Source organism: Cucumis melo, chromosome 5 (genome assembly GCF_025177605.1).
Source record: "Cucumis melo cultivar AY chromosome 5, USDA_Cmelo_AY_1.0, whole genome shotgun sequence".
Lineage (NCBI taxonomy): Eukaryota > Viridiplantae > Streptophyta > Magnoliopsida > Cucurbitales > Cucurbitaceae > Cucumis > Cucumis melo.
This window is the reverse complement of record NC_066861.1, coordinates 12621109-12642828: the sequence shown is the minus strand read 5'-3', so window position 1 is coordinate 12642828 and position 21720 is coordinate 12621109. Positions and strand designations below refer to the sequence as shown.

The following is a 21720-nucleotide window of genomic DNA, read 5'->3' as shown; positions in this document are numbered from 1 at the left end:
AAGAAAAAATGAAATTTTCTTCTTCTTTTCTTCTTTTTATCCTTTCTTTTCTTTCTTTTCTTTACTTTATTTAATAAAACTATTTAATATATAAATATATATATATATATATATATATATATATATATATTTACACTTAATTTCTATTTTCTTTTTCTTTTTTTCTTTCTACATTTAAAGAAATTAAACCAAGAAAATATCGGGTTTACAACTTACCTTCCCTTTAGAAAATTTCATCCTTCAAATTTAGAATGTCCTTAACTGAAAAGTATCGGATATCTCGTCTTCATCTGATATTCTGGTTCCCAAGTTGCCTCCTCCGCTCCATGATGTCTCCACAAAACCTTTATGAGTGGAATCGTTTTGTTTCTCAAAACTTGTTCCTTTCTATCGAGAATCTGAACTGGTTCTTCAACATAACTCAAACCTTCCACGACCAAACTCCATGATCAATGTCCAGACAAAAGACTACCACATACCTAACAGTAAAACTTTAAAGTCCATCGACATACAATTCTAATCCACAACGTAGCCCATTAACATAACTACAATATACCGAACATCCGGGCATCGGTGTCTATCCGTAAACAACTCCTTACACCCGATGGCACACAAGCTACAACTAGCGGTCACGTTACCTTCACATCAGACAAGAGCATAGCAATGATACTTAAAAGTCAAACATACTTCCATTTATTCAGTACAGTTACTAACGTGTAATCCCCTGTGGATTACTACGTTTCCAGCCTCGATCTGAGGTCCAGTAGTAGGAAAACCCTTACCTGATACTTAGTTATGCCCCTCGATCAAGTCCACGCTCAACAGATCCACCTAAACGAAAACACAAGTGTTTAAACGATGACACCAGTAAAAGTCACCTTTTTAAATCATTCGAAACGACAACGTCGGCTTACCCGAGTAAAGAGAGCTATTCCCAAATGAACTTGCCGTAGGACCATGAACTTGAGCGTCAAACCCCTACCACCTCCAAGGAACGAAACATAGGACCCAGTCTTACTCCCATATTCAAACTCGAAACGGTTATAGCAACATTGGGTAAATTACCAAAATGATCCTTACCGAAGACTCACCGTGACCCGAAGTGGAGGGAGAAAAATATGACTTAGGTGGCTCGGCTCACCCTCGGCTCGGCGCGACTCACCCTCGGCCTGGCTCTGCTCACGGCTCGGCTCGCGGCTCAACTCAGCGTGACTCGGCTCGTGGCTCGGCTCTTTCTTTAGCTTGACCTGGCTCGCGGCTTGGCTCAATCTTCGGCTTAACTCGGATTTGTGGCTTGCATCACGGGTCGGACTGGAAGCGGGTTCTCGGATCGGTTTCAATTCCCAGCTCGGGTTCAAATCCTTTCTCCACCCGACAACGACGGCGGAAGAGAGCAGCTCCCCTCGGTGTTCTGTCTGCGTCGGGAAAACGAGATGAGGAGGGAGAAGCCGCCGGTGGTGGCAGAGACGAAGAGAGAGAGAGAGAGACGTCGGCTGCAGATGGACGGACGCCGATTCGGGGATTCCGTCGATGATGTGCGGCTACAAAGATGGCAGACGACGCAAACGCGCGGATGATGGCTGCGTTCGTCGAGTGAAGAAGCTGAAGAGAAGAAGAAGAAGAACGGCGTGGCGTTGGCTTCGTGAAGGTAGGCGAGGACGCGCGGACGGAGGTGAAGACACGAATGGAGGAGAAAGGATGGAGACGGCGGCTGTCGGACGATGTAGGAAGAAGAAGAGGATGGAGCGGTTGGGGGGTGTCGCACGCGCGGCTAAGGTTCTTTTTTTTTAAAAAAAAAATATATATATATATAATAATAATAATAATAATAGAAAATAATAATAATATAAAATAATATTAATATTGAATAATAAAAATAATATTAAATAATGCATATAATATTAAATAATAATATTATTATTATTAATATTAAATAATACTTATATTAATATTAAATTATAATAATAATACATAATATTAATAATAATGATAATAATAAACCATAATTATATTATTATTATACCAATTTACAAAATATTAAATTTAAAGAGATTCGTATTTCTAAATTTCTTTTTCTTTTTTTCTACCCTCTTCGAAGGAAATCGAGAATTTACACCAATATTTTAAATTTCCTAAAAAATCACACAAAATGATAAAATTTACCTCAAAAATTTGGGGCGTTACAGTTTTACCCACTTGCCAGGTAGAGATCATGTTTCTGATGCCTAATAGACTGCCTTAGTCTGCTGCAGGTCCAATATCGATTGCCAGTACGTGGTTAGAGTTATGCATAGAGTCTGTTGTGTTATGATGTATATGTCTTTGTATGATATAGATACTCTATAGTTTGGGTAAGTTTTAGGAGTTGCGGTTGTATAAACCTTTGTGGGTTATGTTTTGGTTAAGGTGTCTTCAGGTTCACTTGCACAATCAGTTCTTTGCGGGCTACACTTCATGTATGTTTATGATCAGTCTAGGTTTCGCTGTGTTGTGTTGCATGTATAATAGTTTTTATACTAGATGAGCAAGTTTATCATGTTAATGAAATCAACAGAGTCGAAAACATGTTGTATGGGATGTTCTAACATCTTCTTATGGAAAATTGTATCCTCTAACTGTAAGTTGTACTTTTATTGCATAAATAACATGGCTGAATACGAAGAATGCAGTATGAGAGTTCAAATGGTCTATGACATGAAGATTAAGAAGTTGCAAGTTTATGGGGATTCTCTCTTAGTAATACATCTACTCAATAGGGAATAGGAGACAAGAGACTCTAAATTGATTCCCTATAACAAGTACATTCGAGACTTTGCTCAAACTTTCAAGTCAATCACATTCAAGCATGTTCCACGTGAAAGTAATCAAGTAACAAATGCATTGGCTACTCTATCTGCCATGTTTAATGTGGCTAACAACGAGGAAATTCAGCCTATAAAAATTAAAAAGCGTGAAGAATTAGAGTATTGCATGAGATTGAGTAGAAGCCTGATGGAAAAACAGTTGGCTGTGAGTTTCTTTCTTAGCGAAGAAGTATTGTACAAGAGAAATTATGATATGATTCTTCTGAGATGTATGGATGCTTCAGAAGCCAACATTATTATAGAAGAAGTTGACGAGGGAGTTTGCGGAGCACATATAAATCGACACATGATGGAAAGACAAATTTTGCATTCTGGTTTTTATTGGTTGACTATGAATCAGATTGCATCAAGTACGCAAGAAAATTTCATTAATGTCAAATATACGTTGATAGAATCCATGCTTTAGCTTCGCCCCTACATGTATTAACGGTCCCGTGGCCATTCTCTATGTGGAGAATGGATGTAACTGAGCCAATTGAACCAAAGGCATCTAATGCTCATCGATTCATTTTGGTAGCCATAGATTATTTTACTAAATGTGTTGAAGTTGCATCGTACAAGAGTGTCACTAAGCAAGCTGTTGTCAAATTCATACGAAAAGGTATTATATGTTGGTATGGCCTGCCTGAATGTATAATCACCAATAATGCAAAGAATTTAAATAGTAAGTTAATGGAAGATTTATGTGATCAGTTCAAAATCAAGCATTCTAATTCTACCCCATATTGCCTTAAGACAAATGGAGCAGTGGAGCGGTAAAAGAAAATAATCAGAAAAATTATCGAGAAGATGATTATCACGTATAAAGATTGAAATAAGATGTTACCATTTGCATTACATGGTTATTGAACGTCAGTTCGCACATCAAATATGCACAACTCTATTCTCGTTGGTGTATGGTGTTGAAGTTGTTTTGCCTATCGAGGTCGAATTGTCATCCCTTAGGATAGTCAAAGAAGTAGAGCTCAAAAAAGCTGAGTGGACACAGGCGAGGTATGAGAGGTTATATCTCACAGAAGATAGATGGTTGACTGCATTGTGTAGAGGACGGCTGTATCAGAAGAAAATGACTCGTGCATATGATAGGAAGATTTAGCGACATTGTTTTTTAGAACGAAATTTGGTCTTAAAAAGGATCCTACCATATTTAAAAAATCATAAAGGAAGGTGGACTCCTAATTATGAGGGTCCATACATATAAAAAGAGGCATTCTCTGGTTGAGCTTTGATCCTAACAAGCATGGATGGGAATGATTTGCCTACCCCATTAAGTGCAAACGTTCTGAAGAAGTATTATGCATTGAAGAAGTAGCATTTTTCTCAGATTTTGTTTATCGGGCTTTTACCTCTTTTCACTGTTCTAAAGGGTTGTATCTATCCGTATATCATATTTATGGTGGACCCTTTTTCAAAAGCATATATAAACTAATATTACTCAAGACTCTTATGAGTTCTTTTGTACTTTAGCCTTTTGGGAGTACAAAAGAAAGTGATGGTTTAATTAATATGCTCATGCATAACTTATGTTTACATATGCCTTTTGATGGCTTGAAATTGCGTTTTGTAGTGTTTATGTCATTTTTAGATGTGATGGCACTCGTTTATCCATGGCTTCTAGCTTTCTTTTGTCATGTGGCATTCGTTTATCCCTGACCCTTGACACTTTTGCTGTGGAGGTGCTTGTTTTTTATGGCCCCTAATGTTTTATTTTGCTGTGATGGTGCTTGTTTATCCCTGGACTCCAACGTTCTCACTTTTGTCAGCGACACTTTTTTATCCCTAGCCCTTCACACTTTTGTTGTGAAGTTGCTTGTTTATCCCTCGCCCCCAGCATTTTATTTTGTTGTGATGGCGCTTGTTTATCCCTGGTCTCCAACATTCTTATTTCTTCATACTGCGTTGGTTTATCCCTAGCCCCCAACAGTTTATTTTGTTGCGATCCCAATTGTTTATCATTGGCCTCCAGCTCTCTTTTCGTCATGAGGTGCTTGTTTATCTCTGGCTCTCAATGTTTATGTGGTGTGTATTTATGTTAATCCACTTTTCTTTTCTTCATAAGTTCTAATTTTTAAGTTTTCTTTAAAAAAAAAAGATAGTATATTTGTCTCATTAATGTTTTTTTATATATTTGTGACTTCTTTTTGCTTTTAGCATTATTATTATTAATTTAGTATCTTTTTATTATTACTTATTTGTTTATTTGTTACTTAATATTTTTTTTTTACTCTATCATATTTTATTTCTTTTTAGATTTACGTACTTCCTACATTTTTTTTATTTATTGCTTAATATGCTTGTTTATTTATTTGTTATGTTTGTTGCCTTTATATTTATGTATTTTATTTATTTTATTATGTTTATTTATTTACTTCGTTCCTATTGATATTATATCACATCTTATTTATTGCTTAAATATCCATGTCTTTTTAAAAAATATAACAACTCGGCAAAATATTTACACTGTATACGACAGTTTCGAAAATGAAAAAAGTGCACGGGGCCCACAATGGAAAATACAAAAAATGTCATATCAACCATGCCTTAAAAAATTCGCATAATATATTTGGTACACGATCGTTTAGATTTGGCTATTATTTTCTACACGATCGTTTGGATTTGGTCGTTTATATTTGGATGGCCAAATCTAAATGATTTATTTTTTTCAATTCAATCGTTTAATTCATTTAAATTCGTTAAACTATCATTTAGATTTCGTTACACGATCTTTTAGATTTGGTCATTTAGATTTTGCTAGATTTGATCGAATGATTGTTTTTTCGAAATTTGGTACACGATCGTTTAGATTTGGCTAAAGGAATTTTTCAAGATTCTTTTGGTACACGATCATTTATTTTTTGAATATTCTTTGGTACACTATCATTTAGATATGGCTAGATGATTTTTTTAAAATTGTTTTGGTAGACAATCGTTTAGATTTTTCTACACGATTGTTTATTTTTTTTTTATAAGATCATTTAGATTTGCCTACTCCAATATAAAAGATTTTTTTTAAGATTTTTTATATACGACGACAGATTTTGAGCAATTGTACTAACTTCTCACTTTATTGAGGTAAGAAGAAAAAAAATGTTTTCTCAATATAGTCTAATGAATGGATTTTCTTCAATTTATTCTACAGGGATCGTTGCTTCAAATATGGAAGTAATGAGAATAAAACAAGACATCGCGTCAAATGAATTTTATCGCAAGGAGGGTTGACAATCTAGTTGAGGAATGGGAAATAAAGTCAGAAAAGAAGTAGGTGGTTGTAGTCTATCGTGGGAGAGAGAAGACAGGAAAGAAGAAGGTGAGAAAAAGAGTTTAGTCTATTGAGAAGGAGAAGGTGAAGGAGAGTTTAGGTTCTTGAAAAGATAAGGTTAGCATCACGAGGGGATGTCTAATCTTAAGTCGAACGTTGGTTTATGTGTCGAGCTTGGATTTGGTAACATGGTATGTTAAGGCGGTAAGGGGACACGTGTAAAGTTGTAATCCTAAGTCCAAATCTGAAACCTCCGTTACTTGCTTTCCTTGGAACAAGAATGCTCCAGAGTTTAAATATTAGTATATTTATATAAAGCAACATCTGGGGAACGACATTATTTTACTGCGTCTTCGAATGGGTTAAAGGTCAACCCCACTACTTCACCATTTATGACTTTAAAAGAGATGGAAAGACTTGCACGAATTGTAGATGGCTCGTTTATGCAAATGGCCCATGTTTACAACACTCTGAAACCTCTATTACTTGCTTTCCTTGGAACAAGAATGCTTCAGAGTTGAAATATTAGTATATTTATATAAACCATGCACATGTTTTCACATTAAATGTAAAATAAAGTAAACAAAAGCAGAAGGAAGTTTCTTTAAGAAATAAAAATAAAAATTAAAAGAGTTTCATTCTTATCTCTTTCATGTCCCCGTTGAACCGATATAAATTATTACCATCAATGTACAAGTCAAACATGTAGCTTTTTTCTTATTTAGTCCGTGTTGAATCATATTCGCATATGTATTCCTCTCATAATTTATAGTTTTAATTCGAAGCTAATTCACATGAAATTAATATTTTATAAGGATACGGTAGACATGCCCAGCGAAAATTGGATCAATTTTACCCTAATTACATCTAATCCTATTATAAATTAACATATTTGAATCATATATTCGTATATATATATTTCTCCAATAACCAATAGTTTTAATGTGTATCATATAGATATTAAATTAACCTATAGATTTAATAAGAATCTTGGTCACATTAAATTAATATTTTAACTTATTAAAATATTTTATTCTCTGATTAAATTATATCGAAAACAAAATTTATATTATAATGTTTAATTAAAGTACAAACTTTATATTATAATACATCATCATATATTATATTATTTCCCAAAATCAACTTACAGAATTCTTGTTGGGGTTTATGCCCTAAATCTCGTGGTCTTTTAGTTTGTAATTGTATTATTATACAAACTTTTTATTTATCTAATAAAATAAAGTGTTTTATTTTATTTGACATTTAGTTGCATTAACCCACAAAACCAATAAACTTACATCCAAGGTTATCTTTTGTAACCTAAACATGTATGTGGAGACATACGAGTGGATCATGTTTAAGTGATAACCTAAATGATCTGTAGTAAATGGATAAGGCTGGATACCTTATCCTGGTGACACTACGAATACGGCATGCTTTGTAGTTGTTACAATTGTTTTAAAGTGCTACAAATGATTCTATCCTAATCATTCATGTCGAGACATTAGAGCGGGGGCATTCTATACAAAAAGTTTGTATAAGACCGGACCATGAAATGAATAGTCTCTCTTATTAACACCGTTACTAGTTAAGATTACATTTCACAAGGATGACTATAGGTGACTTGACCTGAATCCTAAGTGAGTTGTGTAAACCCGATATTTTTTTGCTTTAATTTCTTTAAATGTGGAAAAAAAAAGAAAAAGAAAATGGAAATTATGTGTAAATATAAATATATATATTTATATATTAAAAAGTTTTATTAAATTAATTAAAGAAAAGAAAGAAAAGAAAGGACAAAAAGAAGAAAAGGAGAAGAAAATTTCATTTTCTCTTTTCTTCTTCTTCTTCTCTTCCCTTCACCGCCAAGTTTGAAGACATCCAAGTTCCCTTTATTTTTTTTCTTTTTCCTTCTTCAATTTGCAGAGAACTTCTAAGAGAGAGTTTGGAAGAAGAAGAGAAATTTTACTAGAATTTTTAGGTTGAAGAAGAGGAGGAGAACTCAAGCAAAGTGTATCAATGGCTTAATTTTAGTTCATTCTGCACATCACTGGTTTTTAATTCGGTTTGAACTCTTCAAAAGGAATTAAGAGGGCAGTTGGTTTTCACTCGAAATCAGGAGGTCTCTGGTTTTTCTTGTATTTCAGAGTGTATCGGTGGAGTTAGAATTTCTATTTGGTATGGTTGGAAAGCTTATTCAATTTACTACAACTTTCATGAAGAAATTGTAAACCAAAAACGACTAAAAATTGGTTAAATTGTAGGAACAAGTTAAAGAGGTCGTGTGCACGCGATTCTGGAAGTGGTTCTGTTTTGAGGGTTATATGTGTTTATGCACGGGGAATCAGATTTATATGTCTTCAGGTAAGTTTTAGAGGATCTCAAAATGAAGAGTTTGATATGAAGAACACTCATTTTGGTTAAGTATTGAGAAAGTTATAGTTCTTTGAAGTTTATGTTAGAAATCTGGAAATTTTAGAGAATTGTTGAAATAGGATTTTATTTCTTAAGCTTTGTTTTCGTGAGCGTCATCTTTGGTGCGACATGTTATGTATATCTTTAGGAAACCAGAATGTTTAAGGTTTTAATACTCGGTTGGGTTGTTGGCAGGCCGAGAAGAATTAAACCGAGCTTATAGACCAAGGATCTAGCCCAAGACTGTGAGTGACAAAACCAACTTTGAAATATTTTCCATAACTGTTATTATGATTGAATGCGATAAATGTTTATTTACGAAGCCATGAAAGGTATTTGAATTTCATGACTATTTTCAAGTATACATTTGGAGACTAGATTTCTTAAAGAAATTTATGCTAGCACGTAGATATTAAATGTTTGGAAAGTATTTAAACCACAATATTTTAAGCAAAGCATGAATTAGTATGAAGTTTTGTTTTAAGAACTACAATATTCCACGAAAGAGCTGAGTAAAGTTCGAGCTTTGTGTAAAATTTATAAGCAGGCATGTTTTAATATTTTATGATGATTTATGAAATTTTCATTAACTACATGACTGAGATCTTGAGCCTGAGGCTAGAGATTACCGTGTGCACACTGGTTAGATTCCGTTGTTGACGTTGAGTGTACTCCGTAACAACGATGCTGTCGTGAGTGCTGGGCGGGCCCCACTACGACAAAGACGATGGGAGTGTTGGGCGGGCCCCACTACATCGTAGTGCTTGTAAACGTTGTTGTACTAGGTGTACCCTACACAACGTAGATTCGTCATGTTAGTTAAAATGCTTCGATATACTTGATATGCCTTGCTAGATTTCAATGATGAACATGCTGAGTATTTAAGAAAGCTATTCTTACTATTACACATTTACATTTACGACTTGTATAAACAGATTTATATGTGTAAAGTTTTCACGTGCTCTTATCTTTAAATTCATAGTTTTAAACTGAGTCACTCACTGAGCTCCATAGCTCACCCTTTCCAAAATGTTTTACCCATTTTCCAGGTAGAGATCGACTTCCCGGTGCCTGATAGACTGCCTTAGTCTGCGGAAGCTTCATTATCGATTGCCAGTACGTGTTTTGAGTTGGGCATAAAGTCTGTTGTGTTGTGATGTATTCACACCCTTGTATGTTATAGATACTCCACAGTTTGTATAAGCTTTAGGAGCTGTAGTTGTGTAAATTTTGTTGGTTATATTTTGATTAAGGTGTCTTTAGGTTTACTCGTGAAATTGGTAAATTTTGAGGTACACTTCATGTATGTGTTTGACTAGCTGTGTTTGACTAGCCTAGGATCCGATGTGTTTTGTGGCATGTACAATAGTTTATACTAGATTGGCAAGTTCATTACGTGAAAGTTTTAAGCAGAGTCGACAGATACAGGTACAGAATAACGTTGTTCGTCGGCTTCACGCCATCTTTCGGTCTAAGGTAGCAGGTAGTCTGGGAGGGGGTGTGACAAGTTGTGAACTCCTGCCTATGAAGGCAATCCTTTGATTTGTATGTGTGAGAGTGGCCTATGTAGTCGATTCAATATGTCTACCATTTTGGGGATTCGTCTGATTGGGGTGCTTGGAACATAGCTACACAAGAAGGAATTCACTCCTTCTCTATAGATAGAGTAAGTGGAGAAATTGCTCTCTTAAGGGCTGATTTCAGGGCTTGAACAATGTGGCGCCACACCCTCTCTTGACCTGAGAGGAGTTCAGTTATAGTAGGACTATAGTTATTGTTCATTAAAGAAATCAGTGGTACTTAAGGAGTTAGATGTAATTATAGGGGCAAAACGGTAATTTTCTGCCTAACTGTACTTACGAGCAATTTGTGAAGGGTCATTGCACTGTTGATTGGTTATATCTAATGGACACAAAAATATATCTATAGTAAGAAGAGTACAACTATTAGTCTTTAGTGGAATGAATAATAGTTAATGAATATAGATTAATTTAATTAAAGAGTTTAATTAATTAATCTGATTTCATTGGAGTATAAATCTATAGGTCCATAAGGTCCCCTTGTTGGCTCAATAAGGATAAATGAGAATCAAATTTATTTTGGTTTAATTTGAATTGTTTAAATTGATTAAAGGGAATACATTGTATATGATACAATTAATATAATGTATTGGATACATTAGAATGTAAAGTTTTTATGAGAGAAATTAATATTTGAATATGATTCAAATAATAATAATAATATGAATAAGATTCATAAATAAACTATAGGTTAAAATTAATATGGATTGGATTCATATTAGCACTACAGATTATATGAGAGATCTAAACCATTGGTTATATTATATATGATATAATATAAAGTTTATATTATATGAGATATAATATATATTAATTAAATTTATATTGATTTTATTTAATTTAATTAATATATTTTTTAAATAAATAAAATGAATAACTCCCTTCGGAGTTATTCTACATGGGAAAGAGGGAGGAAATTATTTCGATAACTTCCCCCTCCATATCATTGTTAAGATTTGTTTTAAAAGAAAAAAGAGAGATTTTTTTTCGAGCACTATCTTACGATGTCTCTGTATTCCAAAGGAAACAAAATTCTCCAAAAAATTTCGTCCCTCACCAAAATTACAGAAGCCCACAACTCTCAGTGATTCTTACTTGGAGAATAACAAGGAAGATTTTGTGGTGTCTTGAAAGCTTGGAAGAAGAATTGGTTCTACAAAGGTTAGTTTATTTTCACCTTTTCCTCCATCTGAAGTATGCTTATTTTGTTTATTGTTTTTCTTTGAATTTATTGGTTTTATAGATTGAATTTCACTTGCACTGCGTTCATACGCCTTCGCTTTGGTAATTCGATTCCTTAATATCTAATTTCATCTAAGATGTAATAACCTCATTACTATAATATATTCGTTAGTTGGGTGAACACTTTACTAAAGACACTCAATTGAAATTGGGATGGAGTGAATTCCATCTTATTTGATTATGATTGCAGCTCTCCACACGATATTGCCCCTAAAATGCTAGGCTCATTGAGTTCGTAATCCAACCACTCTCACCCAAATAAATCAAAGGACAAGTCCTTGCGACCATGAGTTCAGAATACATTCAGGATTAAAACTAACTTTACTCTAGGTCATCTTGTTGAAATAGAAACCTACTTACCTAAGGGAGTTACGTCTAGTGGTTACTATTTCATGGTCAACCCTTATGAAAATTACTCGTTACATAGGATACCTAAACTCACACGTCACCTATGAGAACACGTTAGGTCGTTATGTTAGTATAAAATATAAAGTGGGTCGTATTCGTTGTGTTACCAGCCTAAGTACCAAGCCTTATCATTATATTATGGACTCTTTTAGTTGTATCTTAAGTGTTGACAAGAGTATGTCTTCACATACAATTTCAAACTCATAACGTAGCTTAGGATGTTGTTTTATTGGATTTAGGTTATGAAGACAAAACTAATAAAATAATCAATCGCACTTAAAAAAATTTCAATAATAACACTTTATTAATAACAATAAATGAATCATATTTACTATATACGAGTTTTAGGATTGACACCCCAACGACTTGATCAATAACTTGGGCATAGAACATGTATAAAATCAACACATAATCATTAGAGGTAGCAGTACATACATGAATTAATGAGAGAGAAATAGCGTATTTTCAGCGTTATCACAATTCTTAACGACTCAACAAAAAAAGTTGAATTCTTATCTTCTATAGATAACCATTAGACAAAAGACTTTTGGCCAAGAGATGCTTCCTCCCTACGAGTCTAAGCCCAAAATCAACTGAGTAACCTCTCTCGTTGTTCATTTAAGCATCAAGAGTAAACTTGTTACTTTATAATGGAGAAGATGGCCAAGCATTTGAATGAAGATTGTTTTTAATAATTCTAGAGTTGAATAATTAAGAAAAAGGAAAAAGAAAAAATGAAAAATTGAAAAGAAAAGAATGAAGCGAAGTGGAATGGAGTAAATATGGAAAAGAGAAATAAAGGAAATAAAACAAAAGGAAATGGTGTTCAGTGGATTGTTGTTGTTCAAAATGAACCCACCACCGACAACTTGTTTCTTCACCATTCGAATCCATTTCTTCACCAAATTTCATAGAGATTTTGAAGGTGTTGATACCTAGTTATCGTTTGTTTCCCGGTATAGAAAAGATTGGTCAAATGTACAAACTTGAATTAGCTACGATTGTGAGTGACAAAATTAGTTTCAAACTTCATTTATAAACTTGTTTTACTTGTTTATATTTAAGAATGATTTCAGTAAAAGGTATTTTGAGTTATACTTTGATTTATATGAATGTTTTCCAAAACATAAGTTTGAGATATAGAAATGTTTGATAAAGTTAAAGCATGTCGCTAAGGTTGTTGATGCAATGGAAGTAAGATAGTGTTCTTATTCTTAATTATACTATGGCTTTATCATCATTTGTGAGAATGATTACATCTTATATCCTTTTTATCCTTAATTTAATTGGAGATAACAATATATTTAATGCATTAACAGATTTGAATTTTTTGTCTCTTCACAAGGAAGACAAGTACATATAAGATACTTTGCCTCCATGTCGTGCAATTTAGTATTGCTATCTTAAATTAATTACTATGATTTTTTTTTTTAGAATCATGAAACATGAATTTTTTTTACTATTCATATATTAAATTAATTTCTAGATATACTATGTTTTTGTCAATCGAGACTTGAGTGCTACTAAAGTAGTGTAAAATTTCTAGTATTTTTTTTTTGGGAACTAGGTAGGCTAAATTTGTCTAGGATCACTGCAATTATCAAGCCCAACCATCGTAAAAAAATTCAAATAAATTAAGCCACCACCATATCATTGAGCCACACGTCGACCAGTAGTAACCCAGCTATCAGGCACCACGCCAGTTACTGCTTCGTATCCCGCTGCGCCACCCTTTGCCATCGCTAGCCTCATCAAATCTGGTTGTTGAGGTTAATTTTTTATTGTTCAATGAGTTTTGTGGTTTTGTTTAATTTAAGATCTATAATACCCAGTAGCCTTTGGATTCAAATGACTAGTTTCTATCACGTTTTGGTGTTAGATTGAAGAGTTGTGGTGTTGCTTATTTCCTTCGATACAGAATTTGTCAAGATTCATGTGATTATAAAAGGTGAAATTATTAAGTTTGTGAAATAGGGTTTTGGGCAAAGATTTGCTTTATGTTTTGAAAAGTTTTGACTACTCATTAACTTTCGGCTTTGATTTTTGCCAATACATATTACATTTTGTTGTTAGAATTGACTCTTTGGAGATTTTAGCTTCTGTTTAGCAGTTGGAAAGCTCGAAATTAGGCAATTTAGCACAACTTGGATAATATTCTAAGCTTAATAAAGTGGGTCTTGAGTACCCTTCTAATTTTAGTGATACTATTGAATAACCCATGGAACATAAAATAGTTTGAGTTGGTCATATGAAGTTACTTGAATATTGTTGTATCGTCTTTCTTTGTGAAGATAACTGATAGTCCTTAATCTTTGCTTCAGGCCAAATTAAAGTGGGGAAAGCATATAATCTCGGGGGATCATGTCATTGATAGTAAATGGTTTTTTTTCAAATATTTTTGTTAGAAATTCATATATGTTTTTATAGTACGTTGTGATTGTGACAATTACTTGTATATTTGTTCTACATGTTAGAAGTGTTTTCAAATATCAATTTCAGTTTAGAGTTTGCTACCCCAAAGCTAAACCTTGTTTTTTTTTAAATTTGGTATACGATCGTTTAGATTTGGCTACCCCAAATCAAAATTATTTTTTTTTTCAAAATTTTGTATGAACGATTTTTTTTTCAGTATTCTTTATACATAATCTTTTAGTTTTGGTTACCTTAATTTAAATGTCTAACCAACTTTTTCAAGATTCTTCATACACCATCCTTTAGATTTGGTTACCTAATTTAAACAACGTAAAAAAAAAAAAGAGAGAAGGAAGACGATAGGATGCATGCAGTGAATGAAAAAAAAATGAAAAAGAAGAAAGACATGCACGCACCTACAAATAGAGAAAAATAAGAAAGACGATTAAAATAAATAGATTTGGTTACTCAAATCTAAAAACCAAAAAAGAAAGAACAATGGAAGAAATTGCAACTAAAAAATAAGAGTACAGGAGGAAGACGATAAAAGAAACGCAGGGAGTAGAAAAAGATGGAAGGGCAAACTTGAAATATTTAAAAAATGGCTAACTTTATGAAGTTTGAAAACGAAATGCTTTTAAAGAGTAGAATCACTTTATGATCTAGGTTAGAGTGGACAACCTAGAACGGGGTGTGACAACCCCCCTCAATGTTTATACGTACAATCTTATAAAATCTATTTGTCTCAACACTTCAAAAACTTTTCTGAAAAGCTAGGTAATTTTTCTCCCAGTTATTGCATTTGATGGAATGTTCTGGTTGCAACTAGAGGATTAATGAAGTTACTTTTTTCTCTTTTAAGCTTTTCTCATGTCTCTATTTCTCAAAGTGAGTTTACATCTATACTCTCTTTAAATTGAAATTATTATTCCATAAATGTTTTGTAATTTTGCTATGCCCTTGTTCATTGATATAAGTAGGTCTCCCTTTAATTCTAGACACTGGAGTCGTTAACAAAATCATACCTAAGAATGCTCCAGAGTTGTAACACTCTGAAACCTCCGTTACTTGCTTTCCTTGGAACAAGAATGCTCTAGAGTTGAAATATTAGTATATTTAGCATGCACGTGTTTTCACATTAAATGTAAAATAAACTAAACAAAAACAGAAGAAAGTTTCTTTAAGAAATAAAAATAAAATTATAAAAGAGTTTGATTCATATCTCTTTCATTCTGTTGTGGGTTTTCAAAAATTGTCATAATTCCTCGTTATAATTATTTTTGGTAAATGGATGTTAATATCTAACTTACAATTAAATTAACACTCTTTTTAGGGAAACTTTCTAGTAAAGCAGTTTCCTAAAATACCCTCAAACCTCCCTATAGATTTAATAAGAATCTTGGTCACATTAAATTAGTATTTTAACTTATTAAAATATTTTAGTCTCTCATTGAATGATATCGAAAACAAAATTTATATTATAAAGTTTAATTAAAGTACAAACTTTATATTATAATACTGATGGATAGCATACTAACGCAGCGAAATTAAGGATCGACATTTTATCCTAAATGCATCTAAACTAATTTCGATGTTAACACACTTAAGACAAAAAGCCCTAATTACACTAATTAGGTGTAACGACCCAACTTTTCAGACTAAGCTAAGGTCACTACTCAGTACTAAGACTCGACCATAAAACACAAAAGCTCATAAAGGACCGGTTACGATTCGTTCGTTTTAAAATGTCACAAAAGCAGTTTCGGGCCCTATTTTAAATCACATACACGAGAGTTCTAAAATACAGTGCTCAAATCATCAAACACAAAATCACAACCCAAATATTCTAACCATGACTCGATCTGACAATGAAAAATAACGAGTAACAAAATACATCAGCGGAAGCATAAAGAAACCAGACGCGTCCATATGGCCTTCACACATCCTTCTTGCCCCTCGTTGGTCTGCCCCTCGTTGTACCCTTACCTGAAAAGATAAAGAGGAAAAGGGGTGAGTATAAGATATACCTAGTAAGGGACCCACTACTGGGCCCGTTAGGGAATAACAGTTATCTTCCTATTTAGGGGTGCCCTATATAAACAGTCTAGTGGTTCTGTAGAACGCACACATCAGTCTCGTGATCCCGAAGGATGCACGTATCAGTCTAGTGATCTCGAAGGACACACATATCAGTCTAGTGATCCCGAAGGATACACATATCAGTCAAGTGATCCCGAAGGACACACATATCAGTCTAGTGATCCCGAAGGATACACATATCAATCAAGTGATCCCGAATGATACACATATGAGTAAGGTCGACTACCCCATAGATGAAGCTAACCATTACCCCACAGCCTATACAAAACCATCTACAACAGTCACATTCAGATAACGTTCAAACTAACAGTTCAGTCATAGGCTTAGCCAGTCAGACAATATAGTTTTAAACAACTATCTCCTCAGTTGCTATATGAATATACAATTCACACATCATTGTGACATTTATTTAAAATCCAGTCAATCAGTCGAATCTTCGCCTTGTAAAGTTATCTGACGATATTCCGACTCAGTTCAAACTCTAGTATATCCCCCAGGTAATCTACGCTATGCGTAATGCCCACATTATATCAGACAATCATAATCAATTCATAGTACAGTTCAACGGCGTATACTTAATGTACACAAGAGATTCTCGGACTTTTAGTCCTTCCACGACATAACTCCATAACCAATATCCCGACAACAGACTTCCACTTACACAACCTTAAGACTTTATAGTCCAGCGACATACTATACCAATTCACAACGTAGGCCACTCAATACAGTTACTAACGTACAATCCCATATGGACTACTACGTTTCCAGCCTCGATCAGAGGTCCAGTAGTAAGAAATCCCTTATCTGAGATGTAGCTGAAATCTCGTTCAAGTCCGCGTCCAAACGAATCCACCTAAGCACAACCATACAGTTTAACAATGACATCACCACAATCCACAGTACCAAACGCTCCAAGCAACAACTACCGACATACCCAAGCAGAGGAGAGTTGGTTTCTACTGCGCTTGCCGTAAAATTCCTGAACTCGAATGTCACCTCCCCAACACCTTCATAGAATCAACGGATAACCCAATCAATCAGTTCAACATTTTAATCCGACATTTAGGCTCTCACGGAATATGGAAAACATTAGAAATTCCTCACATTGACCATACCAAGACTTACTGGGACACGTCGTGGAAGGAAAATGGCTTAGTGAACAGGGAGTTCGACTTGGCTTGGAAGGTGGCTCGGCTCGGCTCAATTCGACTTGGCTCAGCTCGCAGCTCGCGGCTCGGCTCAGTCATCAGCTCGCGGCTGTAGATCAGCTCAGTCCTCAGCTCAACTCAACTCGGCTCAGCTCGCGGCTCGCGGCTCGGCTCAGTTTGGATTTGCGGCTCGGGTCGGCTTGGATTCGCAGCTCGGGTACGGCTCGACTTGCTTGAACTAGCAGGCGTACGCGCGAACGGGTGGCCATCTTTGCTTCACTCGACAACGGCTGAATGAGGGACGTCAACGGCGAAAGTGAGCAGCTCACCTCGGTTGTTCTGAGCTGCGTCGGGTACACGGGATGAGGAGAGAGGAAGCGTCAGAGGTGGCGGAGATGAAGAGGGAGGGAGAGAGCGTCGGCTGCGGATGGTCGGATGACTGATTCGGGTATCCCGTCGGTGGCTGGCAGGGCCCGACTGGAGAACAGGGACGGCTGCGGTCGGCGGCCTTGCGAGGCGAATAGCTACAGAGATGGAGACAAAGTCGGAGACGGAGATGGAGGCGGGACGAGTGCTAAAGAGAAATGGATGGAGAGACGGGCGACGGCGTCGGCTTCGTGAATAGACAAAAGATGAAGAAGAAGAAGAAGGAGCGGGGGGGTGCGGGTTAGGGTTTCTTTTTTCAAAAAATATTATATATTTAAAATAAAATAATAATAATAATATTATAATTAATAATAAAAATAATATAATTTATATTATATTATTATTATATTAATTTTATGCCATATTATATTATATAAAACAAATTCATACCCTTCCTTTTCTTTTTCTTTTCTCTTCAAAACCAACCGAAAATTAACATCAAAAATTTTAAATTCCCGAAAATTAACATAAAATGATAAAATTTACCTTGAATATTTGGGGCGTTACATTCTTCCCTCCTTAAGGAACTTTCGTCCTCAAAAGTTTTATTCCTCGAACAATTCGGGATAACGAGACTTCATGTCATCTTCTCGCTTTCATGTAGCCTTTTCAACCCGGTGATTCCGCCATAAGACTTTAACCAAAGGAATTTCTCTATTCCTCGACATTTTCACCTCCCTAGCCAGCACCTCAACGGGTTGTTCTGTATAGCTCAAGTTTTCATCAATCTCTAGTGGCTCGTAATCCACTACATGGGATGGATCTGGCACGTTCTTCCTCAACATAGAAACATGGAACACATCATGAACTTTCGAGAGTGATGGTGCCAACGCCAAGCGATACGCTACAGGGCTAATCCGCTCCAGAATCTCAAACAGCCCAACAAAACGAGGACTCAGCTTTCCTCTCCGTGCAAATCGTAAGACACCTTTCATGGATGCTACTTTCAAGAACACTTTGTCCCCCACCTCGAAACTCAAGATCCTTTAGTCTCACATCAGCATAACTCTTCTGCCACTCTGTGCGGTATGCATACGTGATCTAATTTTCTGTATCGCTTCGTTAGTAGACTGAACTAACTCAGGACCCATCAATCTCTGTTCACCCACCTCACCCCAGCAAAAAGGGGATCTACAACATTTTCCGTACAAGGCCTCAAATTGTGCCATGCCAATGGTAGCCCGAAAACTGTTATTATAAGAAATTTCGATCAAATGCACAAACTCGCAACATATCCTCTAAAACTTGGTTCAGACGCTCAGTCTGACCATCGGTCTGTGGGTGAAAAGTCGTACTAAAGTCTAACCTCGTGCCCATAGCAGCCTGCAAGTGAACCGAGCATCTCTATCAGAAACGATCGACACTAGCACTCTATGAAGTCTCACTATCTCAGACATGTACAACTGTGCCCACTTAGTAGCAGTATAGGTGGATTTACCCGGAATGAAGTGTGCTGATTTAGTAAGCGTGTCAACCACAACCCAAATCACTATAAAACCCCTCAGAGTTCTAGGCAGTCCTGTAATGAAATCCATGGACACATTTTCCCACATCCATTCCGGTACTGTAACGCCCCGAATTTCGAGGTAAAATTTTAGCATTTTATGTGAATTTTTCGGAAATTTAAGATTTTGTAAAATGATAAAATAATAATATAATATTAATTATATTATTATTATTAGGTATTATTATCACTATAATTTCATGTTAATTCTCTCATTATTATTTAGTATTAGTATTAATATTATTATTTAATATTATTATAATTATTTAATATTAACATTTTATTATAATTATTATTATTATTTTTTAAAATATATATATATATATATATATATATAATTTTATAAATTTTAAAAAAAACCCTAGGACCCGCGCGCGTTTTTCCCTCCGACTTCGTCTTCTTATTCCGCGTCTTCACGAACGCCGCAGCCGCCGCACGTTGCCTCATTTTTCCGCGACAGTGGAAGCCCGACCGTCGTCTGAACTCCGCCAGTTCTTTGCCTTGCCGTTCGACGCCTCACCTTCACCTTAGTTTTCGTTCGGTTTCGCCGTCGGCCCTTCCAAATCTCCACTTAGTACCCAACAAACGCCAACGCCGCCACTGTCCGTTCGCAATCACCGTCGTGCATCCCCTCCGTTGGCCGTCGGCCGCGTTCAAGCAGAGTCGGTCGTCGAACTCCTCCAAGCCGCGAAGCATTTTCGTCGTCGAACGCCGAAGACCGATGTTCGTCGTCGCCCCGGTTCCAAGCTGACCCGACCCGAGACCCACTTCCAGTCCGAGCCGCGAGCCACAAGCCGAGCTGAGCCGTAAGCTGACTTGAGCCGAGCCGCGAGCCACAAGAGAGCCGAGCCGTAAGCTGACTTGAGCAGAGTTGTGAGCCGAGCCGCGAGCCGAGTCAAGCCGAAGACCGAGTCGAGCCGTGAACCACAAGCTGAGCCGAGCCGAGCCGTAAGCTGACTTGAGCCGAGCTGCGAGCCGAGCCGCAAGCCGAGTTGAGCCGAGCCAAGCCGAGCCGAGCCACCTAAGCCATATTTCCCTCCCTCCACTTCGGGTCATGGTGAGTCTTCGGTAAGGATTGTTTTCGATGAATTCCTTAATGTTGCTACATCCAATTCGAGTTTGAATATTGGAATAAGATATGGTCCTACCTTTCATCTCTTGAAGGTATTAAGGAGTTGACGTATAAGTTCTCGGGTTCCGCAGCAGGCTTGTTTGGAGATAGCTTTCCTTTCCTTGGGTAAGTCAACGGATGTTGCTTAGGACCATTTAAAATGACGCCTACTAGTATCATCGATTAAAACCTTCGTGTTTTCGTTTAGGTGGATCCGTTGAGCGTGGACTCGATCGAGGGGCATAACCGAGAATCAGGTAAGGGTTTTCCTACTATTGGACCTCGGAGCGAGGCTGGAAACGTAGTAGTCCACAGGGGATTACACGTTAGTAACTGTACCGAATAAATATATGTGTGTTTGACTTTTAAGCATTGTTATTATACTTTTGTCAGATGTAAAGGTATCGCGACCGCTAGTTGTAGCTTGTGTGGTATCGGGTATAAGGAGTTACTTGCTAGTTGACCCCCATGCTGGATGTTCGATATAGTGTGGTTATGTTAATGGGCTACGTTGTAGATTGGAATTGTATGTCGATGGACCTTGAAGTTACGGTTAGGTACGTGGTAGTCATTGGTCTGGACATTGATCATGGAGTTTGGACGGGGAAGGACAGTGAGTCCGATTTTGATTGATTAGTTGATTGGGTTTAGGGGTTACCATAATGGTGTGCGAATTGGAAACGCGTATAGCAACTGAGGGTGTAGTTGTTTAAACCTATACTATCTGACTAGCAAAGCCTATGGCGAAATTGTAATATGAGTGTTGATGGGGTATGACTGTGGTAGACGGTTTAGTATGGACTGAGGGGTGACAGTTAGCTTCATCTATGGGGTAGTGTACCTTACGGATATCTGCATCCTGCGGGAGCACTAGACTGATATGTGCATCCTTCGGGAGCACTAGACTGATATGTGCATCCTTCGGGAGCAGTAGACTGATATGTGCATCCTTCGGGAGCACTAGACTGATATGTGCATTCTTCGGGATCACTAGACTGATAGATGTATCCTTCGGGATCACGAGACTGATGTGTGCGTTCTATGGAACCACTAGACTGTTATGTAGGGTACCCCTGAATAGGAAGTTAACTGTTGTTCCCTAACGGGCCCAGTAGTGGGTCCCTTAATGGGTATGTTTATACTCAAACCTTTGAACTGATGACTTGAGTTTTTATTTGAAACTTTTGTGGCTGTGATTTAAAATAGGGCCCGAAACTGTTTTTTTTGTAATGTTTCTAACGTTTTTAATGA

General features: G+C 36.2%; 1 long non-coding RNA gene across 6 annotated transcripts in view; it reads left to right on the top strand.

Moving 5' to 3' along the window:
- Window positions 1-7897: 7897 nt before the first annotated feature.
- The window catches only part of LOC127149315 (uncharacterized), an 84649-nt gene continuing 70826 nt past the window's right edge, over window positions 7898-21720 (top strand). For 2 of the 6 annotated variants that reach the window (XR_007820758.1, XR_007820759.1), the window contains exons 1-3: window positions 7899-8301; window positions 8388-8487; window positions 8734-8783. This is a non-coding gene — a long non-coding RNA (uncharacterized LOC127149315). Of the gene's footprint in view, window positions 8302-8387; window positions 8488-8733; window positions 8784-21720 lie in introns of all 6 variants that reach the window. The other 4 variants (XR_007820757.1, XR_007820755.1, XR_007820756.1 and 1 more) reach the window with 4 other exon arrangements.